The sequence below is a fragment of the Miscanthus floridulus genome, chromosome 4, assembly GCF_019320115.1.
Source record: "Miscanthus floridulus cultivar M001 chromosome 4, ASM1932011v1, whole genome shotgun sequence".
Classification (NCBI taxonomy): domain Eukaryota; kingdom Viridiplantae; phylum Streptophyta; class Magnoliopsida; order Poales; family Poaceae; genus Miscanthus; species Miscanthus floridulus.
In genome coordinates this window covers 4,718,144-4,745,116 of record NC_089583.1, presented here as the reverse complement: position 1 = coordinate 4,745,116, position 26,973 = coordinate 4,718,144, and the positions used below count along the sequence as shown (strand labels likewise).

Sequence of the window (26,973 nt, the reverse complement as noted above, 5' to 3'; positions counted from 1 at the left end):
TCTGAAGCAAGTTTTCAAGAAACTGCTCGAGTTTTAGCAAAAGCTGCCCTACGAGGTCGTATTGATTGGTTGAAAGGCCTGAAAGAAAACGTAGTTCTGGGGGGGATTATACCTGTTGGTACCGGATTCCAAAAATTTGTGCATCGTTCCCCACAAGACAAGAACCTTTATTTCGAAATTAAAAAAAAAATCTATTCGCGTCGGAAATGAGAGATATTTTGTTTCTCCATACAGAATTAGTTTCTTCTGATTCTGACGTAACAAACAATTTCTATGAAACATCAGAGACCCCGTTTACCCCTATTTATACGATTTAAGTATACATAAAGCAATTTTTTTACTTTAATTTAAACTATACTTTTGACCTTAGAATGCTAACAGGTCTGATTTTCGATTTTGTATTTGAATTTGAATTGTATTTGAATAAGTAAAAGAAGTCAGTTAATTCATTAAGGCTATGTTTATACCGTGTATCAATGGTCAATTATGAGTAGAAGGTTCCATCGGAACAATTATTATTTATTTCAAGCTATTTCGGCTCTTTCTTAATCTTCAAAAAGAAATTAATTCCGTAATGGTAAGACGAAAAAAGAAAAAATAAAAAGGAAGTGTGGAAAAAATGACAAGAAGATATTGGAACATCAATTTGAAAGAGATGATAGAAGCGGGAGTTCATTTTGGTCATGGTATTAAGAAATGGAATCCCAAAATGGCCCCTTACATCTCGGCAAAGCGTAAAGGTACTCATATTACAAATCTTGCTAGAACAGCTCGTTTTTTATCAGAAGCTTGTGATTTAGTTTTTGATGCAGCAAGTCAGGGAAAAAGCTTCTTAATTGTTGGTACCAAAAAAAGAGCAGCGGATTTAGTAGCATCAGCTGCAATAAGGTCTCGTTGTCATTATGTTAATAAAAAGTGGTTCAGCGGTATGTTAACGAATTGGTCGATTACCAAAACTAGACTTTCTCAATTTAGAGACTTAAGAGCAGAAGAAAAAATGGGAAAATTCCACCATCTCCCAAAAAGAGATGCGGCAATCTTAAAGAGAAAATTATCTACCTTGCAAAGATATCTCGGCGGGATCAAATATATGACGAGGTTGCCTGACATTGTGATCGTCCTTGATCAGCAAAAAGAGTATATAGCTCTTCGGGAATGTGCCATTTTGGGGATTCCTACTATTTCTTTAGTCGATACAAATTGTGACCCAGATCTTGCGAATATATCGATTCCTGCCAACGATGACACTATGACTTCAATTCGATTAATTCTTAACAAATTAGTATTTGCAATTTCTGAGGGCCGTTCTCTCTATATAAGAAATCGTTGATTAAGAAGAATAGTTAATTCTTGAGCAACTGCGTAGATTTATAGGATTAATTACTATTATTTTTAGTTTTGCATAGATAAAAGAAGGGGAATATTGATATATATTAGAGGGTATTGATATATATTATGATCAGATGTGATTTCTTGGTATATTAAATATAAGATTAATACTTCAAGTTGCTGAGTTGAGAAAGAGATGCTTGAATCAAAAGAATTCCTTTTTTGAAGTTCCATTTTTATCAGAGGACAATATGAATATTACACCATGTTCCATTAAAACACTCAAGGGGTTATATGATATATCGGGTGTAGAAGTAGGCCAACACTTCTATTGGCAAATAGGAGGTTTCCAAATTCATGCCCAAGTACTCATCACTTCTTGGGTCGTAATTACTATTTTGCTAGGTTCAGTTATCATAGCTGTTCGGAATCCACAAACCATCCCGACCGATGGTCAGAATTTCTTCGAATATGTTCTTGAGTTTATTCGAGACTTGAGCAAAACTCAGATTGGAGAAGAATATGGTCCCTGGGTTCCCTTTATTGGAACTATGTTCCTTTTTATTTTTGTTTCGAATTGGTCAGGTGCTCTTTTACCTTGGAAAATTATAGAGTTACCCCATGGGAGACACTCATGGAATACGAAGAAAGCTGTACCCGGATAGTTCACATAGGCCTGGCTTGGTTGTAAGAGGAGCTCCTGAATGTTTGGAGAGTTGTTCACCCACCACGGCACCATGACTTATCAGAAGTAGCATGTATTGGGATTGGGGGAGATGAATCCCGGGCCTGGCCAGAGAACATTAGTAAGTCTGCGGATCACTCTTTTTCTATGCTTTTTCAAGAAATCAGTTTTCCCCCATTCCTTTAGTAAGAAGCAAGCCCCTATACCTTGAGGAGATATCATAAAGCTACATCACAATCAAATTGTGGGTGATCTCTCCACAATGCTGCCCAACACTCTGAACAACATCCTGTACTCAAATAGGAAAATGCAAACTATCATGTTCCAGAGCTTTAGCCACAGTAATCTCCTGTTCATAGCAAGCTGCAAACAAAGTTGGATATAGGTGTGCCAGTGTACAGTCACATAAACATCTATCATTCCATAAAAATATATCCAAACATTTCCAACGAAGTATTTACAGCCTAACTCAATGTTGTGTTTCTCAGAGACAACACCATTTTATAATGGTGAATACATCTTTTTTTCTTTTATACATTTTTCTTATTATTTGCTTCCAAAGACCTGTGACAGTGGGGTCCTTGAAACGAAAGCACCACTTAGCAATCAATGCCCTGTTCATTTCTAAGAGATTCTGTATACCCAAAACACCATAAAACTTTTTTCTACTTACAGAGGAACATGAATATCTCTTTTTCTATATGAACCATGCCAGAGAAATGTCCTAGCGAGTTTCGATCTTCAATTGGAGTTCTTTGGACAGCCGGCTATAAAATAAGTTTATGAAGATGAGGTCTATTTCAAGTAACCTGTAAGGGAAAATATTTACACTTAAAGTTCTAAAACTGCATTGAAGGCAAATGGCTTCCAAGCTAGTGACTCGTATGGATCATTTAGCTCGGCTGTCTCCTTTTGAGGGCCAAGAAGACTACTTGGTGAGGAAGGAATTTTCTAGAAACTCAGACTTTGAATGGATCGCGCGGACTATAACTCAGACACTGACTTTCTGGAGGTAGCTAAACTCACCATGGAATAAGGTTATTCGTCTTATAGCGACATTCCTACATCAAAGATGAGGGGAGGGGCTAAAACGTTCTTAATCCACTCCCCGAACAAAATAAAAGGCTCCGTCCCTCAAGTTTGAGCCTAGCGCAAAAGCCGATTCCAAATTTTATATTTCCTGGCAAGTCTATGAGAGTCCTATTACGGATCCTCTGATCTTTAGCTTGAATGGTCGTGTTTTTACATAATTAGGTCTTTCTTCTGAGCTCTTCTATTACGGTACGGAAAAATCAAACCTATCACTCTCTAAGAATGGGTAAAAAGAATTCAAGCTAGGGGAGCCTCTCTAACTACCTATACTACGCCCCCATTGATTGGAAACCCTCGGGGAAAATGATCCCATAAACAATGGAATTATACAGTACGAAATAGCAAAAAAACAGACTAATTCGATTCTAAAAAATAGATAATAGATATGGGCTTTCTGCTCAAATTGTCCCGACAAGGAGAGATATGAAATATTTGAATCAGATTGGATTTCGTAGTATACCAATGAGCCAAACTATTACTATTTCATCTAACTTGAATAACCAAGGACTGAATTTGACTATGGATTCTGATAACTCGAGAAGTTTTGATTTGGTTATGATCCAAAGAGAAAAAAGAAAGGTTTAACAAGCCATGAGAAAATAGAGTAAAGTAACCATACGTTCTGTTTGCAGAACGTGTATACGCCATACAATCGAAATAGAAACATGGGACGATTCCAGAATTTGGAATAGATCCGTGGGGATGAGAGAAGTTGTTGTTGAGAAATATGAAATTGGAAAGGAAGTCAAACTCCCTATGGAACCTGTGATCGGTTGTACCTGTACTTGCAGGGATACGAAAACTCGCTATTCACTCAGTTTCTGGTCAATAATAAGATTATGTAGGAGAGATGGCCGAGTGGTTCAAGGCGTAGCATTGGAACTGCTATGTAGGCTTTTGTTTACCGAGGGTTCGAATCCCTCTCTTTCCGTTTCTGTTAATTCACCAACGTTACCGACCACAATGTATCAAATCAAATAGATTTCCGCAATAATACCTACAGCTTCCCCCAATTCGACCAGATCCCCATGAGTGGGACTCCGCCCATAACATAATTGACAGATCCAAGATGTGCTCCGGCAAGTAAAGGGGGTTCTAATATATATTGGTTGTGCTCGAAACGGTTGTGCTCGAAAGGCAGTTATGAATCGATTGACTAATCCAATTCCAATATCTTGATTTCGAGAAGCAATGCATCGTGAACCAATATATATATCGTCTGCTAATACACGACCAATTAGTGTTTGGACAAAAAGTTTTTCCGTCATCCCATTTTGAGGACTCACAGAAATACCTTGGATAGTACCACAATCTCTTCTACGCACAATAATATGTTGAACTACTTCAACAAGTCTACGTGTAAGATAGCCAGCATCCGCTGTTCGTACAGCAGTATCTACAACCCCTTTTCGGGCTCCGTAGCAGGAAATTATATATTCTGTCAAAGAAAGTCCCTCGCGTAAATTGCTTTGAATAGGTAAATCAATCATTTGTCCTTGAGGATCCGCCATTAACCCTCTCATACCTACTAATTGGTGTACCTGAGATGCATTTCCTCTGGCTCCTGAAAAAGACATTAGATAGACTGGATTAGAAGGATCCGTTATTCGAAAATTCGAATTCATTTCTTGTTTCAAATATTCACTTGTAGCATACCATATCTCAACGGATTGGCGTAATTTTTCTACCGCGTGTACAGCTCCATAATAATAGTGTTTCTCCAAAAGAAAACTCTGTTGTTCCGCTCGATTCCTAAAGAAATCGATGTAGTAGTGGCTTGATGGAAGCCCAGAGTCTTTATTTGATCCAGTATATGGGATGTATATCCCATTCCGAAATGATCTATTAATCTGCTAATAAGCCGTTTCATAGCAGTTCCGTCTATCTCTTTATTATGAAAGACCAGGTTGGCCCGTTCTGCCATACATAAGTACCCCCTTTTTTGGCTGAGTAGGATTCGACAATTGCTGAGTAGGATTCGACAATGGGCCTGAGTCAGTGATTCGAAAACTTAATTTACTCCCTTTCCTCAATCTCAATCTGGATTTGCGCGGCAAAAAAGATGGTACTAGCGAAATCGGAATGCCCCCCGAAAGGGGCATCGCCGAATTTAACTTCCTTGTTTAGATAGTGTATGAATAGGCCCGACTAAATCCTTGTACGGCTTCCTCTATTTCTCTATAAAAAGAAATATGACCAAGAGTGGTTCGAATGTATATAGAACGGATTTCTTTTTTTCTATTTCCCACTACTAGATAGTGGGCATAAATCTCATGATAAGTCCCAAAAGATTCATATTGAACTTCAATCGGAACTTCTCTTGACCCAACGATGCGTTGATCTAGTTTCCATCGGAGCCACAAGGGACTGCTTAAACCGATTCGTTTCTGTCTATAAGCTCCCAGTGCATCATAGGAACTAGAAAAATGGGGTTCTTTATCTTTTGTATACTTATAATAATTGTTATTATTGTAGTTTATTTTTTTATTTGGAGAGTTTCCGCAACTATTATATCTATTTGCACAAATACCTCGACGGTTTCCAATCGTTAATACATAAAGTCCGATAAGCATGTCTTGGGTTGGCACGCAAATAGGATCTCCAATAGCGGGAGACAGGAGTATGAGAAAACATAAGTAAACGGGCTTCCGCCTGAGCTTCCAAGGATAAAGGTAGGTGAACAGCCATTTGATCCCCATCAAAGTCCGCATTGAAACCCTTACACACTAATGGATGTAAACAAATAGTACGTCCCTCTACTAAAGTGGGTTGGAAGGCCTGTATGCCTAATCTATGCAGGGTAGGTGCTCTGTTCAACAGGATGTCCCCGCATAACTTCTTGAAGTATTTCCCATACAATGGGTTCCTTTTCCCAAATTTGCCTTTTAGCAATCCTGACATTAGAAGTAGCACGTTTCGTGATTAAATCGCGAATTACAAATAGCTGAAAAAGCTTTATTGCTATCTCTAGAGGTAATCCACATTGATGTAATGAAAGCGAAGGACCCACAACAATGACAGAACGCCCCGAGTAATCGACCCGTTTCCCAAGCAGAGTCTCGCGAAACCTCCCCTCTTTACCCTCAATTACATCTGAAAGTGATTTGTATACTTTATTGTGACCATCCCTCATCGGTTGCCCGCGGGACCCACTATCAAGAAGTGTATCCACGGCTTCTTGTACCAATTTTTCCTGGCACATTACTAAATCTGCTGGTGCTAATTCACTTCTTTTTAATAGATAGGCAAGGTTGTTGTTCCGACGGATAACTCTCTTATAAAGTTCATTAATATCCGAAGTCACTACTTTATCCCCAGACCTATAAACAATGGGTCTCAATTCGGGAGGAAGAACCAGTAAATTGTACATACGAATGTCAATCTTCATTTTTGTATATTAATACACTGGTAGGGGTCGATCAGGCAAATCCCAAAGCTGACCCCCGAACTGCTGCCGGACTGCTCTACTGATCTTCTCTCTCTTCAGACTCACTGAACCTTCTCAAAGACTCCTTTTGCACTGAGAACACAATTCCCTCCTTCTCACAAGAAGGCAAACCTTGTACGTTGATCGAATCTTCTTTCGCATCCAGAAGAGAGGCTGTGGGCTATCCGAGAGAGTGGTTCAGGTGACTACCGGAGTCATTGATTAAGCAGGTCAGATGGGCTTAGTAGGGCTCGAACCTACAATATCACCGTTATGAGCGGTACGTTTCAACCAATTAAACTATAAGCCCAATCAGATCTCTACATGCCGGGAAGAGCGGACAGAAAGAGGAGACCCTTTGCTCTATCTCCTTCTTCCTCTTCCCGGGGCCCCGGAGTAACTGAAAGGAAAGCCCTATTAAAGAAGCTAAGTGACTTTCGTCACTCAAGTAGTGAGTTTGAGAGTGGCCGTTAGGGCGACCACTTGTACTTCTAGGCCTTGGCGACCTATAGTCTTGTTACGCAACACAGCTTCACTCGATTCAGTAAATCAATAGTTCAAACCAGCCCACTAATAGCTTAGATAGTGGCCCTTCCACTTTGGTATAGTTGACCCTACCTATTGACTCAAGGTAAGACCTCTAACTCAAGGTTCATAGGAAGGGGGAACCCAGACGTAGTGGGATGTAGGCTTCAGTTGTTTTGGTACTTTTGCACTACCTACGTCTTATTATTTATTTTGTAACCGGCTTTTCACCGGCAGGTCAGTAGGCCTTTTAGAAGGCGAACAAACGAAACCGCGGGCGCTAGCGCTATCTTGTTCGCTTTTGTCAACTGAAGTCGCGCGTAGCGCCAACTAACTGATAGCTGATAGAGCGCGGAGCCCCGAGTCTAAGCGAGCAGAGCCATTTCTTTCTACTGTCGTCAAAAGAAAAAAAAAGTACTAAAGGCGAAGGGCATTCTGTTGTACAGCTACTTTGGTTTTGGTATAGTTACAAAGGTAACCGGTAGGTGACTGTTGAATCGACAGTAGTTACGAAAGGGGGAAATAGCTCAGTTGGTTAGAGTGCTGGTCTGTCACGCCAGAAGTCGCGGGTTCGAACCCCGTTTTCCCCGCACGATCTTCCTCTTCCTGCCCGACTCATTTTGTCTTCACTGGAAGCTGCTGATCCCAGCGTAGCATTCAAGACAATTGTTCCTTCTTCGGTCTCCCTCCACCCCCTTCGTTTGTTGTGGGTCGCGTCTCACCGCAGGCACTTAATGAATGAGTGAAGATCTTCCTTCCCCCCTTGTGTCTTACCAAGGACTGAGTTCCCACTTGTGGCGAAAAAAAAGTATACCATCCCACCCGGCCTCCCCCCGGGGGGTTAAGGTTCCTCTCGGAGACTGCCAGTCTACAAGAAGCTGGCAGAGCTTTAGCCATTGGACCACATCCATCCATCCTCCTACCTAAACAGTGACGCATTTTCTTGTTCGTTCTTCGAATTACGCTAGTGGAGACTAATTCCTTCCGGCTAATGAAGATACTACCCCAGTCTTCCCATTCATTCCCAGTGGATCCTTCTTATCCCTTTTCATTGAATGAACCAAGTTCACCTATACGAGAGTGAGGAATAGAAATCCTACAATCAACTTCCCACTTTTGATGTCCCGTTTGACGATTCTGCTGCGTCTTTAGAAAAGAAAAAGGAGAAGGACAGGGGTCGCTAGTCAGAAAAGCTATAACTATCAATTCGAATTCAGAATGAATCAAATCTCCCCAAGTAGGATTCGAACCTACGACCAGTCAGTTAACAGCCGACCGCTCTACCACTGAGCTACTGAGGAAGAACGGACTTAAGGAAGCTGACTCTCGTTCTTTGGACCAACCAACCGAAAAGAAAAAAAGTTCGTCACTTTTTCTCTTTCACATACACCGGGAGAAAGGGTGACGATAGCAATCCCCTTTGCCTCCCCGGCCGGGGAGCCCCTAGGACAGGACAAGGGGGGCGGCGGTCAACCATCAACTCTCGATATGCATATTGATCAATCGATCTCTGCGTCCTGCCAGTTCGCTAAGTAGACTCACTCTACCGAGGGGCAACTAAGGTTGGTTCCTGCCAATTCCCTTGCTGATCAGCAAGGGAATTGGCAAGTATGAGAGAGGACTCTCTCTGTCTCTCCGAGTTTCAACTACTAAGTGTAGCTCTTAAGAAGTTCAGCTATTCTAAATGTAAATAGATTCCGATCAAGCAAGCAGGAGAAGGTGGTCCTTTCATCTCTCTGTCTGCTCCATGCTCTATAGCCTAAGGATCATGAGCAGGTTTAATGCTAGAAAAAAGGAGATCTGCCTAATCATTTCGGTAGATGAAGTAGTGGGAGGTCACGAAGGAAGTAAGGGGGCGTGTTAAGTTGAGAATTTCGAACATTGTAGCATCCTTTTGACGGTTGGGCTTTGAGTTGAGTTCTTTTAAGAACTCTTAATATGAAAATACACATCATAAAATGACGCATCGAGCGAGACCATTCTGTTTCATTGTGAATGAAAGACGTTTTCGACCAACAACATCTACTCATATCCAGCTTCGTGTCATTTTTGAACACTGCGATCAGCAAGCAGCAAGCGGGGGAGAGTCAAGTCAAGTACAACACAGGACTGACGGGGTGGGGCGCGCCAAAGCAACCCGGGACCCCTCCGGGGTCACTACAAAAGCGCTGGCGCCTTCTTTTGAAGGTGAAAAACTACGCTTCAAATAAAGCTAAGAAAAAGAAAAAGGCTGCGCTAATGGCAAGGAGCAAGAAAAGGGCAGCTAGCTCGAAATCCGATAAATCAAATACCTCCTTTCAGTTATGAGAGAGAACTCCAAGGCAGGATAAAGACTGAGTTGGATTCAGCCGCGTGGGGAATGAAACAACATTAATGGAATGAGTTGAGGCCTCCTGCTCTTTTTGAGAGTCAGGGGCAAGCCCGGCCTAGCGCTTTTAAAAAGGGCTGTCTGCATTACTGGAAAAAAAAAGTAGTAAAATAAAAGTAGGGGCCACGTAGACTATTCTGAGGTGGTATGCTAAATCCATGATCAACTGATGTAGCTAGTGTGACTAAAGCTGCAGCTATTGGCTTAACAGGTTCTAAACTCTCCCACCCGATAAAGGAATTGAAAGACTACCCCGGGCCACGTAGACTATTCCCTTCCGCGGACATTCTTTTATAGTCTAGAAGGAAAGTAGCAAAGCCGAACGCAAATACACATGCAAATTGCGTCGACTACCTCATCACTGTCCAAAATGGGGGATACCGCTATTCATACATGGATGGACGAGGGACTCCGCTGACAACATCAGTAGATGACTTTTCTCTTTTCTCGCGGAATGCTATTAACGTTGGAAAAAACACAGCTCTCAAACTCACCCGGAGGGTGATAGGTAGAAGCATTAGTACCTAACGGAGCGGTATCTAACCAAAAAGGGAGGTGATGTTCTTTTTATAAACAGGATGGAGCATGGCTTCCTTTCTTCTTAGATACATTTCATTCATTCCATTTCTCTATAGTTTACACTATAACATCTTGCTAATCCTGACAGATCTCGAAAAGGGTGGGGGCACTAGAACCAAATCTACATACACATCGAAACTTCCTATCTCAGCCAAGCTAGCACCTTCATCCCACCAATGCATTGTACGACTCTCCACCCTCCGCCTCGCCTTTTCCTCCCTCATGAAATCCAAATTTCCCGCAATGAAATTCGATTTCGTTCATGTCGGCGGTTGGCAAAACGGCCCTGAGATCCGGGACTGGTAAAACATGGGTGCCCCATTTTCTTTTCCGTGCTCCGCCTTAGTGCCCTTATGAAGGCGGCGGGGAGTCCTTAGCCTTTGAACCAAACTCTAGGGAACGCTCAATTGCCTGACGTCTCAACTGCAATGGTGAACTCAGTGACATACACTGAAATGGATTGCATCTATTGTTCCAAACAAGGCTGATATTAGCAGGGCAAGCCCTTCCATGCAATTTCTTGCTTCGCTCTACAGACGAAAGTGCCGGATAGTCAATGGTAACCAGAAGATCTATGGTTTTCGAGAGAAGGTAATTGGAAAAACGATTCATTCCTTTGCTTTCTTTCAGATATATATTCAATAAGATGATCTGACCTTACCTGAAAACTAGATTCATGAAGAAGCCCAAAAAGTGCCGGGCTTAGTGCAGCCCAGTTCCTAGCCAGTGTTCAGTTATTTTTTCAGAGCTGTCCTCCAGTGCGAGTTCCCTTTAAGCTGCTCTCTATTTGAAGCCAAAGTCACTATTTCTATCTTTCCTGTTATTTCGTACCTAGTAGTATATATATATGGAGAATACCAAAAAGCTATCAATTACGCATAGGAGTTGTATAAAAAAGGGCCCTGACTTGTTGAAGTGCTTATTTTTTAGAGAGATTTACTTTTCTTTCAAAAGGATACATCAACCTGTAGTGAACCGGGCCACCGAGCTTGCTTTTACCGCTCTTACAGCTCTCTCTCTTCTTTTTTTTTGGTAGTTTGGCCAGGAAAGAGAAAGAGGAATGTACCCATTTCTATTTATCCATTCTCATAGAAAGTACCCAAAATGTTTTTTAATGTATGGAGCAGGCGTATGAGTTGATATCTTCAAGAGTCAAATCCTTTTCTTGCCCACCCAGCCATAAAAAGAAAAAAATCGTTACGAGCGGTCTTCTCAATCTCCAAAATGGAATTGAAAAGCTCCAATTTCCATAATGGTAGCGGGGAAATACCCAGGGAAGAATCATTCTTTGAATCATCCAGATCTATCAATTTGCGAATTCAATAAAAAACGGACTGATCCTCGGAATACACCATTATCTTTCGAAGTGCGTAGTCAATACTATGTTATATTCAAAGAAACAAGTCAAAGAGTAAAGGCTTCGCCCTTCAATACCACACTTCCAATCGAAATTCCTATGAGATTGACAAGAAAAAGACATGGTTTGATAGAAACTTTAAGTGGGTATCAAATAAGCTGGAATGAATGGTATCAATTTCTTCTTTTCTATACTGAATCTGCTTCGGTATCTCTTTCTTCCTTCCCTTCTGTAAACCAAGCAGTGACTAGCCTCTGGCACTCACTTTCCAAAGCACCAATTGACTTGCTTTCAGAACAACCCTGATACCAATCAGGAAAGGGCTAATTTCTAACAAAGTTTTTCTCTTGTTGATTCCTATTTCGTGGTGTAGTGCTTTTCTCCCCTATGCTGCCTATTGGTACTAGTAGAGTCGGATTGGCCTGTAATACAGAACCTATCCTGTAGGTGTAACCTTTCGCTCAATACTCAAATCTACAATTGAAGCATCTGAGGCCACATCAATCGAGGATACACGACAGAAGGAATTGTTAGTTCACCTCACCTTCCCCAAGCGCGGGTTTCCTTTACTAATTTTGTTCTCTCTATGCGAACCCTCTCTCTTTCTCGTAAGAATGAGATATAGGTAGGGCTAAAAAAAAAGAGTCAAATCGCACCATCTCTATAATAAGTAAATGCCCTTTTTTCCCTGGAGGTTGTCGGAATTATTTGCAATAAAATATTGGCTACAATCGAGGAGGTCTTATCAATGAAATTTCCATTTATACGGGATCTAGGCATAATTCCCAACCCATTCTATATAGAATTCTTTTCATTCTATCACAAAATAACATAAAAACAAAACATTCGATTCTTATAAATCGATCCATATGCTCTAAATGGATAAGAGAGGTATGGATTTTCCGCTCAGCTCAAATTGTCTCCTTTTCCTTCTGTTTGGACAAGAAGAGATATGAAATATTTGACTAAGACTGGATTTCATTCCACTTTCCTATTTCTCAACAACAACTTCTCTCATCAGCTATTTCGCGTTTTCAAAGTCATTAATTGCCCCATACCCCTTTTATATTTAGATTGTATGGCGTAATGTACCTTATGCTGATAGGAAAATCCGAAGGCTTTAATCTTTTAGAATGAAAACGAGAATTAGAAGAGCAACATGTACGCCAAAAGCACTTAAGCAGATGTAGATCCCTTCTCATTTTAATTGAGCAAAATCATATGAAGCAAATAAATCACATTTATTTTAAAAGCCAAGTTAAACTAATCAGATTTTAATTATGAACATGCATATATTATTTAATCCATTTAAACTTTATAACAGCATAAAAGAGAAAACATGTGATCATCTTTGTATATGAAACAAGTTTAAACTAACCAAGTTATAATAATTAGAAATATACAAGTTATCATGAATAAAATTAGTGTTTATTTGCGAAAGATCAATGTTTACTGTGTTGCTTTTAATTATAAAACTAGGTGCATACATATTAACCAAATTAACATTTAATCATAAACATATAAATATGTAGAATGATAAATGTCGAAAACTAACACGTAGATTATATTGACAAGAGCATAACATACAAATTCTGAGCTAAAACGAACAAACGATGAATGATTGTTTTTGATGGAATTAGCTTTGGATAACAGGTTATCAAGGGAAGCAGAGGATTCGAAGAAAGGTAGAACGTACTGTGCTTGGACATATCAGTTGTTCCTTTGGCCGGTCACGTGCTTGCAGGGAAGTGCTATTTGATTAGCTGACAGCCAGTTTGGCCTCTGATTGCTGCTGGTGATGGCAAACAGGACAGCTCGCAGAACAGGCAGGAGGCAGCTGCTTGCTTGCTTGAACATGGCTGAAGACGAACGAAGAGGCACAGATGACAGCGTGCTCGCCTCAGACGATGAGAAGAGCCAGCGGCGAGAGCTTCGCCTGGTCGTGCCCCTCTGTCAGCGGTCCCGCGGCAGCCGGCAGGGCCCCTGGACGTTCTGCACATATTCATGATCTTCATGGCCCTGGTCCGCTGGCCACCAATGGGCAGCGTCGGGCACAACAGCTCCAGTTGATGAACTAGTAGATGACACCAGACAAACAATTGAGAGGATGAGCAGTTTCATACCATGGTTCGAGGCTCGCGGCATTAGTCAGTTGCAGACGGTGTTGACAGATGACTGGTGTGCTCAACTAGATGAGAACCGAAGATTGATGACGTACAGCTCGACAGGCGGCATCGGGCAGCGCGGCGGCGACGACGAGGGAGGAGAAAAATCAAATTTACTACACAAGGGACCAAACTAGGGGCTCCCCTTACGGTAGTTTTGTTGTGCTTTGCCCAAGGGGTTGGTAGATATATATAGGAAGAAAAACTTCCCACATCAACGTCAACTAGCGATATAGTACTAATTGACGTTGCACCATCCGCCTGCACTAATAGGCCTAAATAAACATCAAAGCCCATTAGTAAATAAAGACATGTGCCTCTAGGATTTATTAGGATTATTGCACATGGGCTTTGAGCGTTGGAAAAAATGAGAGATTTATTATTCTCGGAATTAATTAATTTCGTGAATAAAATAAATCTAGAAAAGTCCAAAATTGATATTTAAGCCACGAAAAATACTCTGAGATCTCCGAAAATTTGGGAAAATTTTCCAGAGACACTTTGGAACATGATGAACCCAAATAAAGTATTTGGAGCTCATAAAAAGATTGCTGGGAATTTAGAACATAAAGATTAAGGTGAAGGAGGTAGGAATTAAATTCCAGAAAGAAGCTGCAAAATTCCTAGAGATAGATATTTGTCTCCTAAACGTATAAAAAAACACACATTTTGCACATAGAAACACGAGGTGCAACCGGCATGAATGCAACAAACACGTTTCTACCATATGATAAATTTTAAATTAATAAAATTTTTTATTTTCCTATGTTTTCATGTGCACAAAAATTCACAAATAAATCATTTTAACTCTATTTTCAAAAGAGGTAAATTTTAGGGTGTTACAGGATTGGAATTGAATCAACGAATCTTAAGCTCATGATTAATGTCTTTTTAGCTTGAACATTATTCTACTTTTAGGTACAAGTACACAATAGGCACTCCGCTTCTTCATCTTAAACAGCTCAGTTGTGAAACATTTTTAACTTGTATGCATTTCAGATGGTTCTAAAGCAAATTTCGACTGCCAATGGGGCCACACAAATCACTGTTGAGCAAGGCGGAGTAGCATCTGGACATCAAGCTGATTGTGCAGACATCGGCAGCTAGCATGGATGATGCTTTTAAATATCTTGCATTCTGTCGGGTAGTTTCTTATGTGAGTGTGAACCACCATGGCGAGTTAGAGAACTTATGTTCTTCCAACATGGATATGATCATCTCTGTGAGACTATGTTCTAGTTTATAATCGATCTTTTACTTTTGTTATTGTTATATTGAAGATTTGCGACAACTCGACTTGGAACTGATGGTACTTTTTTATCTGATTAGTATTATTACTGTATTCAATTCTTTCTTCCTGATATTGAATTTATATATTGCATCTGCACTATCTCCCGGCCCCCGCCTTCCTCGGTCACTACCACCATGTACTAGGAGTCTCGTGCACTCCTCCACGTTGGGGAGGAGGGGACTCAAAGGAGGTTGTCACCAGGCACATCAACATTGGCTTCTACGGAGAAGGCAGTGGCTGTAGCAAAGACAGACATACACAATCCTAAATATGACTTATATGTGGTGAAGCACACGACACCCGTGAGGTCTGTGTCTTCTAGTCTATCTACGATAAATTCTTTTGGTCAATCCTTGTTATAACTAGTAAACGTGCTCGTGCGTTGCAACGGGAGAACAATTTATTGCGTTGTCGGTGGCACAAGCGTGGCTGCACAGTAAAGCCATATGTGGGCACAACGACCACGACATCACGCACGTCTAGTGTCACCATCAGGCAACCTAGGACGGCGGTGCGCCAGCCACCGACATGACATGGGCTAGCACTGTGCAACGGCACGAAGGGGCAGCACGGCACCTGTGCAGGCGTGGGGCCTGGCTTTGGTAGTGGCTGAGTGGACATGGCTGCCTGTGGCAGCATAGGCATGGCCTGACGGCTGCGGTTGAGCCAGCACGCAACCCTTAGAGTGCCCCAGAAGAGCGGAGTGCATGGGAGCCCTATCTGTGCCATTGGTGCACGCGAAAATGCAAGAATTGGTGGAGGCCAACCTAGCAAGGAGTAGTTGGATCATGTGAGGGTTAGTCGATTGCTCCACTGTCAGTCTTTCCAACAACAGGTCGTCATAATTTCAATATGCTTTATGTGTCCTCTGCTCCGATCATTATAGGGCCATAGGTCTACGACAATCCATTGCGCACATGTTTATGAGACTCTAGAGGTTGAATGGGTTAGGACCTTAGAGAGAGAGAGAGAGAGAGAGCAAAACAATGTTACCTCTGCGTCTAACATGAAGACGAAACCAGTGACAAACACATGGATTAGGAAGCGGACACACGAATGTATCTCGAGCAAAGGATATAATGGATGCAACAAATTAGTGGTGAAAATATTTATTAAAAAACATGCAGTACTCGTTAAAAAAAAGAAATATGACCAGGTGGTTTAGTATTAGAGTTTTTGACTCTTTAATAGTAGTTATAGATTATTACAAACAAAATAAACAATGTATCCCGAGCCTTGTGTTAACTCTGTAGATTCTCAGCAACAATTATAGAATTTTTTTTATGCATTAGTAGGAGCACTGTTGTGTCAAAACAATTAATAACAAATATGCATGGGTACAATGTAGATGAAAATCAGTTTCTGGACATATGTAATGTATTTCATAGTGCTTGTAACATGATGATGTATGAAAAAGAACAATACTAACATTCATGCGATGGTAGATGCAGGCAGCATGCATGATCTGAAATTTTTAATGAAGAATTAAATATTACAGAACATGGAAGTTGAAACATAAATAAATCGTCAATACCTCAGCGCAGCAGGACTCTAGCCTAGTAGCCTCCGTCGCTCCGACTCTCCGAGAGCAGCCAACCGTATGTTGACTGCTGACTAATTGAGTTGTGAACGCGGGCGACAGAATTGATTGATCGCTAGCTAATCGGATTAATCTGTCGGGCACATGGATACCGATAGGTACAGATATAGATCAGAGTTCCTATTTGAGTTAGAATTCCTGTTCGAGTTACTCGACAGATACATATATATAGATAGATCAGAATTACTATTTGGGTTAGAATTCCTGTTCAAGTTACTTGTGACATGAGAGATCTATTAGAATTAGAATTCTGCAAGCGAACGCTAGACCAGTTGGTCTGGCTATGTGCTTTGCACCCTGCCAGCCAGAGTTCCAACCCTCTCGGGGGTGGATTTGTTGGCCGGAGGAGACGTAGTTTATCTGCGCGTTGAAAAAAATATCATCGTCTGTACCACGCCAATGCACAGGTCTAAGGCCAGCCGAGTCTCACGGGAGGTGCGGTGCCGCTGTATGGGCAGGGTTGAGGTTCGGGTGTTTTCTCGACCTGCGTGATGTCTTCTTCTTAAACACAATGTCCGGGGACTGTCTTACCCCCGGCGGTCGAGTTTTTTTATTAGAATTAGAATTCTTAACAATCTAGGTTTCCTCATGTCATATATAAAATAGGAAGACTGTAGACTAATAGAGAGGCAACTTTTTTTTTTTGAGCCTAGACTCCTAGTGTACAAGTTGTAGTATCGTTCACAAAGTTAGTTAGGAGAGGTCATACAAAAAAAATAGGGACAAATTTTTAGAATTTCTCTTTATTATATATATATCTTCATCATCATATAAAGAGGCAAAATTTCCGCCACTTTTAAATTTTCGTGCAACCTATATTGATCTGCCGGCATTATTTTTATTCGCTCCGGTTCCCTCCGCGTAGCTTTGTTCCTGGTCAGATTTGGTTCCCTCCGCGTAGCTTTGTTCCTGGTCCAATTTGGTTGACTTTTTTCTGTACGCGTGTCTGATTTGGTTTCGTTTTTTTCACCTGCGTTACTTTGTTTCCTCTTTCGTTACTTCCTCGGTCCTATTTGGTTCTGATTTTTCTTTCTCTTCCGTTGGTTCTGATTTTTTGTCTCTGTTTTTTCTTCTTCTGTTGTTATACGCTCAGTTTGGATTCAAAATTTTTTGCGTTCGGTTTATGGCCTGATTTTTTTCTATCTCAATGCTCGGTTGGTTTTTTCTTCTATATATAAGCGTAAAAAGCAAATAATAAACCTTCGAACCACTAATCCTTTATGAAGAAATAAAGATGTTCACCACTAAAATGTTGATGTAGTTTTGATTAGAAAGAAAACTTATTCTTATAAAATCCAGATCAACTGATGGTCCAACTAATCAAACCATGAAATGCAATCTTGAGCAGTCTAAATAAATGTATTCTACAATCCACGACGAGAGCTGTCATGTAGAAAATCGAGAGGTCTCCGGTCATAATCATCAACTTTAATCAAATATTAGAATTACATATTTTTATGGGTTCTCTAATAAAGTCATGGAGTTCCATATTTAACTATAAGAACATGTGGATATTATCAAAATTAAAGTTTTCATATATTTAGTGTAAATGTTTATGTGCTTTGCAATAGGAGAAAAAAATTATCAAGATTGTATTTTAAATGGATACAGGTTTAATAAGACATTGTCATAATACTAGAAACGACAACCATGTTTGACTGTAGATTAGAAACCTGACGACAACCTTTTTCCCCCTTTCATCTAGCAAGTGTGCCCGTGCCCTGTTGTGCAACCTAATACGATGGCATAGAATAGGACTTTATACCAGCATTAGATGTGAGTTGTTCTAACTTATATGAGCACTGATCGTGAGTTCAGATCACATAATGGTAGGGATGAAAATGGATCGGATACGGACGGATATCACCGATATTACATTTGTTTTCATATTTCTGTCCGGATTCGGATTCGAATACGGATAGTGTCAACTATGTCGGATAGGATACGATTGGATATTGACATAAAAAATATACGATTTGAGTATTCGGATACGGATACGGTATTGGATGTTGGATATCCGGACTCGGATACGGACAAATCTCAACCCCTCTAAACGGATTCGGTTTCGAATACGGTCGGAAAATATCCGTACCGTTTTCATCCCTACATAATGGACACGAAAAACATGGGGTATTTTATGAATAAAAATGGATTATTAGAAGAAACCCTTCAGTCTTTAATATTAAGTAGAGATTGTCAACATTAACTTATATGATGGATGTCATGGACGTTATAAAATAAATTATAGATTTAAATTTTATAGAAAGGATAAAATATAAATAAATATGCACTCCCTCTCTTCCAAATTATAAGTTGCTTTGATTTTTTTTTGTACATATAATTTGCTATGTATAATGAAATACATTATATCCAGATGCATAGCAAAATGAATGTACCGAAAAAGTCAAAGCAACTTATAATTTGGAACTGAGGGAGTATTATTCTTATCTTTGTTTCCCAGTAACGTTTGATAGTTGTGTTTCTTCCGCTGCAATGCACGGGCATATTTGTTAGTCTCTACACCTAAAATGATTCTAAAGTAATCATCTACCGGTGATACCAAATACATCCCTACTCCACTTCGGCTCCCCTTCAACGTTTCAAAGCAACGGATACGAAGTCCAGATCTGACACAAACTCCTTCCTATGAAGACTCGATCCAACATGAACTCTTTCCTCGTCCGATTTCAACATCGTTGTGTCCACGCGTGCAAATATGTTATTATTTCGTCTAACCGTGCACGCGCCGAAAAACTCCGATAAGTACGCGCGCACTAAAACCAAGTCTCATACCCTGTGTTCGCGCAACTCCTCTGCAGACGTCTGGACTACGGCGCACGAGCAATAGCTTGGACACGTCGTCCACAGAAATTTGTCCCTGTCCGGCTAGGAGTACGTGACATGGGAAATAAAGGAAACACCTTTGTTACCCAAACTAGATTTTACGTGACTCTTCTTTACTTTTGTAGACGATTTTCAAATTAAGCATCTATAATGATATAAATATAATTTATAAAAAAGAATGAAATTAAAATTAGAAAAAATGAGAGGGGTAAACTCCCTCCGTAAAAAATAAATCAAGCTCCTAAAAACAAATAAACACGACAACAGGATTTCTTTTAGGTGGCAGTGGGCTTTTTTGATTGGAGGCGGGCACCCTTTTTGCCCACCTCCGTTATCCATTAACCATTAACAGAGGCGGTCAACGTTGTGTAACCGCTTGGGTTAATGGCTATTAACCGAGGCGGTTGTTTTACAGCGACCGCCTCCGTTAATCCATTAACCGAGGTGGCCGTTGTAAAATAACCGCCTCCGTTAATATGTGATTAACTAAGGCGGTTTTCCTTACAGTGCCCTCCTCTGCTATTGTTGTGGCATAAATGCACCCAGCCGCCACCCCCTTTCTTCTTCCTCACGGTTCCTCATATAATTTTTAGGGTTTTGAGCTGCAAAACCCTAAAAATGGTGCAAAATCTAGGGGGAGAAGTTTTACTCTTGTTTTGTTGAAGGAGGACACCGCTAAAGGTAGATACACACGCTCTCCAAACCTCATTTCTCGCTCTTCATTGTCATTTGGGGCTCCAGATCTAGATCCATCTTTTCATGGAGAAGAGAGAAAACTGCTATTTCTTTAACTCTAGATCTATTCTCTTCTCTACGGCTATTTCTTTGTAATAATGCTTTTTGTCACTGCTTATGGAATAAGGTTTGCAGGTATGGACAACAGGTCCGAATGGATGTACCGGATGAAGAGAATGGAACTGCAGTACCTAGTTCATGTGAGGAAGTTTGTTACGGCTGCGAAAGCTCACCGTGAGAGTCTGAATCGGACAACAACCACATGTCCATGTTCTCACTGTATGAACATGAGATCCCACGCAGACAGCAAGTGCAATCTCACTTGATCAGGATTTATTCCAAGACATGGATGCTGATGACAACGGTGGTGGGGATGGTGATGAGGAGGCTATTGTGAGGGACCCAGAGGGTGTAGAGCTTTTGGAGGAAATAGCTAATCGCCTCGACGAAGATGACATTTTGTTTGGGAGCCTGAGGTTCCTGGAGAATTTTAGAGACATGAAGCAGGCAGCAATTGACCCACTCTATAAGGACTATCTAAAGCATTGGACAGCACTGTGTTTTAACCTCTAGATGCTGATGTTGAAGGCTCGGCATGGCTGGTTCGACACTAGCTTCAATGAGCTCTTAAGTGTCCTTGCTGACACATACGCAATGGATAACAAGGTGCCCGCCAATACCTATCGGGCGAAGAAGTTGATCCGTCCAGTGGCGATGAAACTTAGAAAGTTCGACGCCGGCCCTAACCACTGTATCTTTTATCAGGGCTAGCAGTATGAGAAGTTGGAGAATTGTCCGCACTGCGGCGCGAGTCAATATAAGAGGAACGCTGGTTGTCGTATGGATGCGAAAGACGATGGTTCCTTGGGTGGGCCAAAGAAGAAGGGAGCCAAGAAGAAGGGGGTGAAGAAGAAGCAGATCTCGTCTCAACAGGACGAGGAAGAAGAGGGTTACATGTAGAGGAAAAGTCCTGCACTATCGATGTGGTACCTGCCTGTCATTGATTGTCTACGGGCTATATTCGGGAACCCCAAGGATGCCAAGCTGATGTCCTGGCATGCATCTAGTGATTGCATGAAGGATGATGGCAAGCTACGGCACCCTTCCGATGGCAAGCAATGGAAGGATTTGAACGCCATGTTCTCAGAGTTTGGCAAGAGGCACGGAACGTTAAGTTCGCGTTGAGTACCGATGGGATGAACCTGTTCGGTGACCTTAGCAGCTCACACAGCACTTGACCTTAGCTACAACATTATCTTGGAGGTGTCGACGCCGGTGTCAGCTCGCTCACAGCCGTCTCCCCCGAGTGACGACGACAACAACGACGATGACAACGGCGACGACAATGACAGTGCTAGCGGCCCAGGTAGCAGTCCTTGAGGTAGTCCGCCTCCCGGCAACAACAGTCCATAGGGAGGCACAGGGGCAGCACCGGGCGATGTGACACCACCGCCTGCATGTGGTTCGAACGAGGGCACAAGCCAATGTCCTGCCCCGCTGAGGTAGCCTATTGATGAAGAGGAGGCCATACCCTGGAACCACACCAAGACAAGTTGGGTGGCCTATCAAATAGCTGACAAGCACCCATACTCAACTATGTTTGAAAGGTATGCTACTAGCAAGCATAGTCAATCTATAATTTATTTGGAGATGCTAGATGTTTTTTTCACTCCCTAACATCTTAAGCCCTGATGTTGTAGGCCGAAAACACCGCCATCATTTTGGCCCCTGTCGGATGATTGCCCCGATAGCTGCGAGCATGGGAAGTTCATGTTGACCTAGGGCAACGTCCTTGAAGAGCGGTCGGTGGTAAGGAGGTTCCATCTCTGGTACATGGAAGCGGCGAAAGTGGGTTTGCAAACATTCGTCGTCAAGGTTCCGGCGAAGTACTTCCACACACCCATGGATGGTGCAGTCATTGTAGATTTCCACAACATGTATAGACTACTACGGCAAAAGGACCTCGACGTCACCCAAGTCACCTTATTTGCCCTGTAAGTTAATTACAACTTTGACACCACTGCATCGCTATAGGCACTTTAGGAACAAACTAACAATGCCATGATGAATTTCTTTGCAGGATGCAGGCCTATGTAAGCCAAGAATTGGGCAAGGATATTATATATCTCTCTCCGATGCTTATTAAAGAGAGAACTATCGCGGGTTACGACATACCAGACTCTCATGAAGACCTGGTGAACTTGAACCTGGATGAGAGAAAGAAATTCCAGGAAGATTTGGAAATCGAATATAAGTATCAGGCAGGAATGTACAACTATAGAGCCATGAAGAAGGTCCGGGGAAATGGGTGTGTCATGGCAGCCCACCAGTTTGGGTATGTCAAAAAAGATACTTGGAACATACATATAGCTACTGGGATCATGACTTCTCATATTTGAACATTTCAAATCTGTATTGTGTGAATGGTGCAGCCAGGGCATCATGGGCCACTGGATTGCATATTTATAATCTATCCTCAGGATGGAAAGTCCTGTATATTTGACTCTGCGGGAAACAAACAGAGCAGGGTACAAGCACTTTGAAAGCGTATTGAGATAGTAAGTGACGGAACTTATTCATTTACGGTTAACATACTTGTTCAAATTGTCGTAGACACTAGTGTTTTTTCGTATAGCGCTTATAAGAAGTATGTGCAAGATCCCGACTACTATGATCGGAGATCTAAGAAGAAGAAGAAGATCAAGAACGGCATGGAACTGAAACTTAGGCGCAAGTTCCCGGTAAGTATATCAAAAGTCGTTTGTGCTATTATATCGCGCATTCTCTCTACTACTACTACTTGTCAGCTCTTTGCTACTACTCCTACTACTCTACTCTACTCTACTCTACTCCTATACCACTACTCTACTCTACTCCTATACCACAACTACTATTACTCCTAACTACTACTCCTATTCCTACTCCTACAACTACTACTATACTCTACTCTACTCCTATACTAATACTCCTCCTCCTCCTCCTTCTACTATACTATATTGTCCTCCTCCTACTGCTCTCTATATATGCTCTAATGATTTGTATTATATATCGTGCAGTGCGCCAAACAACCCTATGGATCAGTTCTATGTGGATTCTACACTTGCGAGTACCTGAGGACGTGCAACAGATTCAGTAGTAGGTGGCAGCAGCTCAAGAAAGCGCAAGGATGGTGGAAAAAGGAGAAGGTCGACCAGCGCTTCAAACAAACAGTAGAGGACATATGTAAGTTGGTCATAGAGAGTGCGCATGTAGGGTTAATGTTCTTCAACGAGGAAAGCGACTTAGCGCAGGATCTGAAGTTCGAAAGGATCAGAAACTGGAGCACCAAGTTACAAATCAAGGATTACATCTTGCCGGACATCTTTTTCGAGAAAAGTTGATAGCGGGGTGATCTTAGTTTCACATGTAAACATTTGGCATCATGCATATGTGTAATAACTTTGAATGATGTTGGTTGACGATGGAGGACACCAATGAATGTGTTATATGTTTGTGCTTGATATGCGTAGTATGTGTTTATATGTCTTGATTCTGCTTTTAATGTGTTTGATATGTGAAAATAAATTCAAATTCAAATTCAAATTAAATTGTCGAGGCTATTTTTTTAAATGGGAAAATATTAACGGAGGCAGAAAAGTAAAAATAGCCCGCCATCATTAAACCTGTATCTGTGGTGGTCGCATTATAGCGACCGCCTCGGTTAAAACAATAACGGAGATGGGCATTTTTGGGCAACAACCTCCATTAATCAACATTAACGAAGGCGGTTGCCTTAAAGTGCCTGCCTCCGCTAAACGATTAACCGTGGCGGGGAGGGCATCTGCCTCCGTTATGTCACGATTAACCGTGACCATTGATTGGAGGCGGCTGCAGTGCCCGCCTCCATTAACCCATTTCGCCCGCCTCCATTAAGATTGCTTTAGTAGTGAAATTGGATTTAGTTAAATAGTTTCCTTTTCAATTTTGTACTGTCGTAGCAGATTATTTAGTTGTTTTATCTCACACAGACAAATAGTATGTCATACTAAAAGAAGTTCACCTTAGGATCTTGTAGTCGTAGGTAGTTGTGATGAGCACGGTTGTCACACTACGAATTAGATTGATTTGATTTCAGGTGATCATGTCAAAACTTGAATTATGTTCTAATTTGAACATGAATCAAAAGGACGAATCTAGCTACAAAAGTAATGTTGCGAGTAGTTTTTTATAATAGTATAACACACAGTTACCTATAAATTATAATGATATCCACTACTACACAAATTCTTTTGCGCAGCGTTTGGTAAAGTGTCTCGGAGGCAGGCAGACATTTCAACCGCCTCGGTTAATGCCTGGATTAACCGAGGTGATTAAAAATAACCTCCTCCTAAAATCTATTAACCGAGGCGGGGCCCACCTAGGAAAATCAGGCCATTTTCCAAGGCGGGCCTCTTATAAGGCCCGTCTCAGTTAATATGGCCGAGCCCAATAAGCCCAGGCGAGGCCCGATAGCTGGAAGCAATATAAATATAGGATGTTAGGCTTTCTCATTCACTCCTCTCTCTCTCTCACATAGCGCCTCATCCCTCAGCCGCGCCGAGCGCCGCTCTCCCACAACGAATAGCGCCTCCCTCTCCCTCTCTCTCACACTGGCTCCTCTCCCTCTCCCCTTCCCCTCCTGGCGACGCCCCCTCCCCATCCCGCCGCACTCTCCCTTTCCCCTCCCGGCGGCGCCCCCTCCCCTCCCCTCCTCCCTCCGGTGCGAACTCGAGGCAGGATCCGATGGAAACGGTGGCCCTCTTCCCTCCGGATCCGAGGTGGGAGATCCGGTGCCTCGTGGCGGCGGTGGCGTGGCCCTCCTCCCTCCAGATCCGGTGGCGATGCGTCGTCTTTCCCAGGGCAACGGCGGCAGCGGATCCGGTGAGCCCAAGGCAGAGCGGATCCGGTGATCCTAAGGCGCAGCGAGCTCCTCCAGCGGTGGATCGAGGTCAGCCGCGCCCCCGGGCGGCGGATCTAGTGCGGGCCCATCCTCCGGCGGTAGATCCATACAGTGGCGTCCCCCGGCGACGGATCCAGGCGGTGGCGTCCCCCGGCGGTACATCGAGGTCGAGCGCGACCGGATCATCAACGACACGCAGATCTGGCTAGCTACGGCGGTGGCGGCTTATGGAAGGGCTCGGCGGGCTTATCCACGGGTTTTCCTTGTTTTTGTTTTTTTATTCGATTTATTGAGGCGGGCATCCAACCGCCTCGGAAAAGGTCCCATTTACCATGACCTTTGCACCGAGGCGGTTGCGATGCTTGCCTCGGTTAATCCTTTTTGCCCGCCTCGGTAAACTTTTTCTGTAGTAGTGATCATTTTTCCGGTGCAACGCACGGGCATGATTCTAGTAGTATAAAATTGATGATTTACATGAGTAACGAGCATGAGTATTGGGCCTGAAAACACTAAGAATACAAATTAGTAAAATACAAATAACTTCAAATATAATACCAATCGTATTTTTAGAAAAATAGGAATTTGATTTGTAATTTCCATATTTAAAATAAAACTAATTTTGAATGCATAGAAAATAAGCTAGTTTTTTATAATGTTTTATACTAAAATAAGAAACCACATTAAAATTAGCTACACTACTAGAAACAGAGGCTTTGCCGAGTGCAAAATTCTTTGTCGAGTGTCAAAAATCGGGCACTCGGCAAAGACCTTCTTTGCCGAGTGCCGCACTCGGCAAAGACCTTCTTTGCCGAGTGCCGCACTCGGCAAAGAGTTCTTTGCCGAGTGCCGGGCACTCGGCAAAGAAGGGCACTCGGCAAAGGACTTATTTGCCGAGTGTCAGACTCTCGGCAAAAGCTCGACACTCGGCAAAGGCTGCCCCGCGTAACGGTGTTCGACCATGTCCTTCTTTGCCGAGTGCCTGCTGTTAGGCACTCGGCAAAGATTTTTTTTTAATTTCTTTGCGGAGTGTCTCAGCTCTAGCACTCGACAAAGATTTACATTTTTTTTAAAATGTCTTTGCCGAGTGCCCTGTTAAGGCACTTGGCAAAGAGGAAATTTAAACAGAATTCAAAACCCTCTTTGCCGAGTGCCTTATTCGTGGCACTCGGCAAAGACCCCCTTTGCAGAGTGCCATGCCCCGGCACTCGGCAAAGTTTTATTTTTGGCCTCCAAATTTTTTGTGCAGCCCTTTTAAGGCACCAGGAACTCCTAGTTAGAATTTGGGGATTTTTTATGGCTTTTTTATATATTTAGTTACTTTATTTCTTTTACTTGAATTTTTTCGAAAAATATAATTTTGAACTGCATGTGGTACGAATACTGGAATTTAATGATTCAAAAAATGATAGTCATGTTACTGAGTGTGAAAGTTTTTTACTTTCGCTTGTGCTTTGCTTCTATGGCCTCTACCTTCCTAGATTAGCTATCCAAATAATCTTGTCTCATATGCAATTTTTTCTCCTTTGTGTAGTCTCCATCTGGCGGTGGCTCGAATAATCCACCTCATGCACCTCCGAATGATGGAGCTGGGCCTTCACCACAGTCGCCTTGGCCGAGATGAGTGCACATTGTATTTTTTTCATTTGTTGTTCACTTTGTGATATACTTGTGATGCACTTGTGGACTTTGATGGATTTGTGAATTTATTTGGATGAACTTGAGCACTTATTATTATATATGTGATATATATTGTGATGGATGTGATATGTGCGGATGGATGTGTGGATGGATGAGATATATATGTGATAGATGTTTGTATGAATTTATTTGTCATGATGGAATGTAAAAAAAAAATTGTAGTTTTGGGTCACTTTGCCAAGTGTTGCACTCGGCAAAGGACCCATTTGCCGAGTGCAATGGTCACAACACTCGGCAAAGCTGAAAAAATAGGTGTCCAGAAATCCATTTTTTCAGCTTTGCCGAGTGCTGTGACCATGGCACTCGGCAAAGCAATTTAAAAAAAAATTCAAACTTTGCCGAGTGCCGGACAGAGGGCAC

The 26,973-nt window shown here is 42.0% G+C and overlaps 4 non-coding genes across 4 annotated transcripts; 2 read left to right on the top strand and 2 right to left on the bottom strand.

The window, feature by feature from the left end:
• Window positions 1-3,950: 3,950 nt before the first annotated feature.
• Window positions 3,951-4,037, top strand: TRNAS-GGA (transfer RNA serine (anticodon GGA)). The gene has a single exon. It is a non-coding gene; the product is annotated as a tRNA-Ser (tRNA).
• A 2,732-nt stretch (window positions 4,038-6,769) lies between these two features.
• TRNAM-CAU (transfer RNA methionine (anticodon CAU)) lies at window positions 6,770-6,843 on the bottom strand. The gene has a single exon. It is a non-coding gene; the product is annotated as a tRNA-Met (tRNA).
• A 731-nt stretch (window positions 6,844-7,574) lies between these two features.
• TRNAD-GUC (transfer RNA aspartic acid (anticodon GUC)) lies at window positions 7,575-7,648 on the top strand. Its single transcript has one exon. It is a non-coding gene; the product is annotated as a tRNA-Asp (tRNA).
• Window positions 7,649-8,287: 639 nt separating this feature from the next.
• On the bottom strand, window positions 8,288-8,359 carry TRNAN-GUU (transfer RNA asparagine (anticodon GUU)). The gene has a single exon. It is a non-coding gene; the product is annotated as a tRNA-Asn (tRNA).
• Window positions 8,360-26,973: the final 18,614 nt, after the last annotated feature.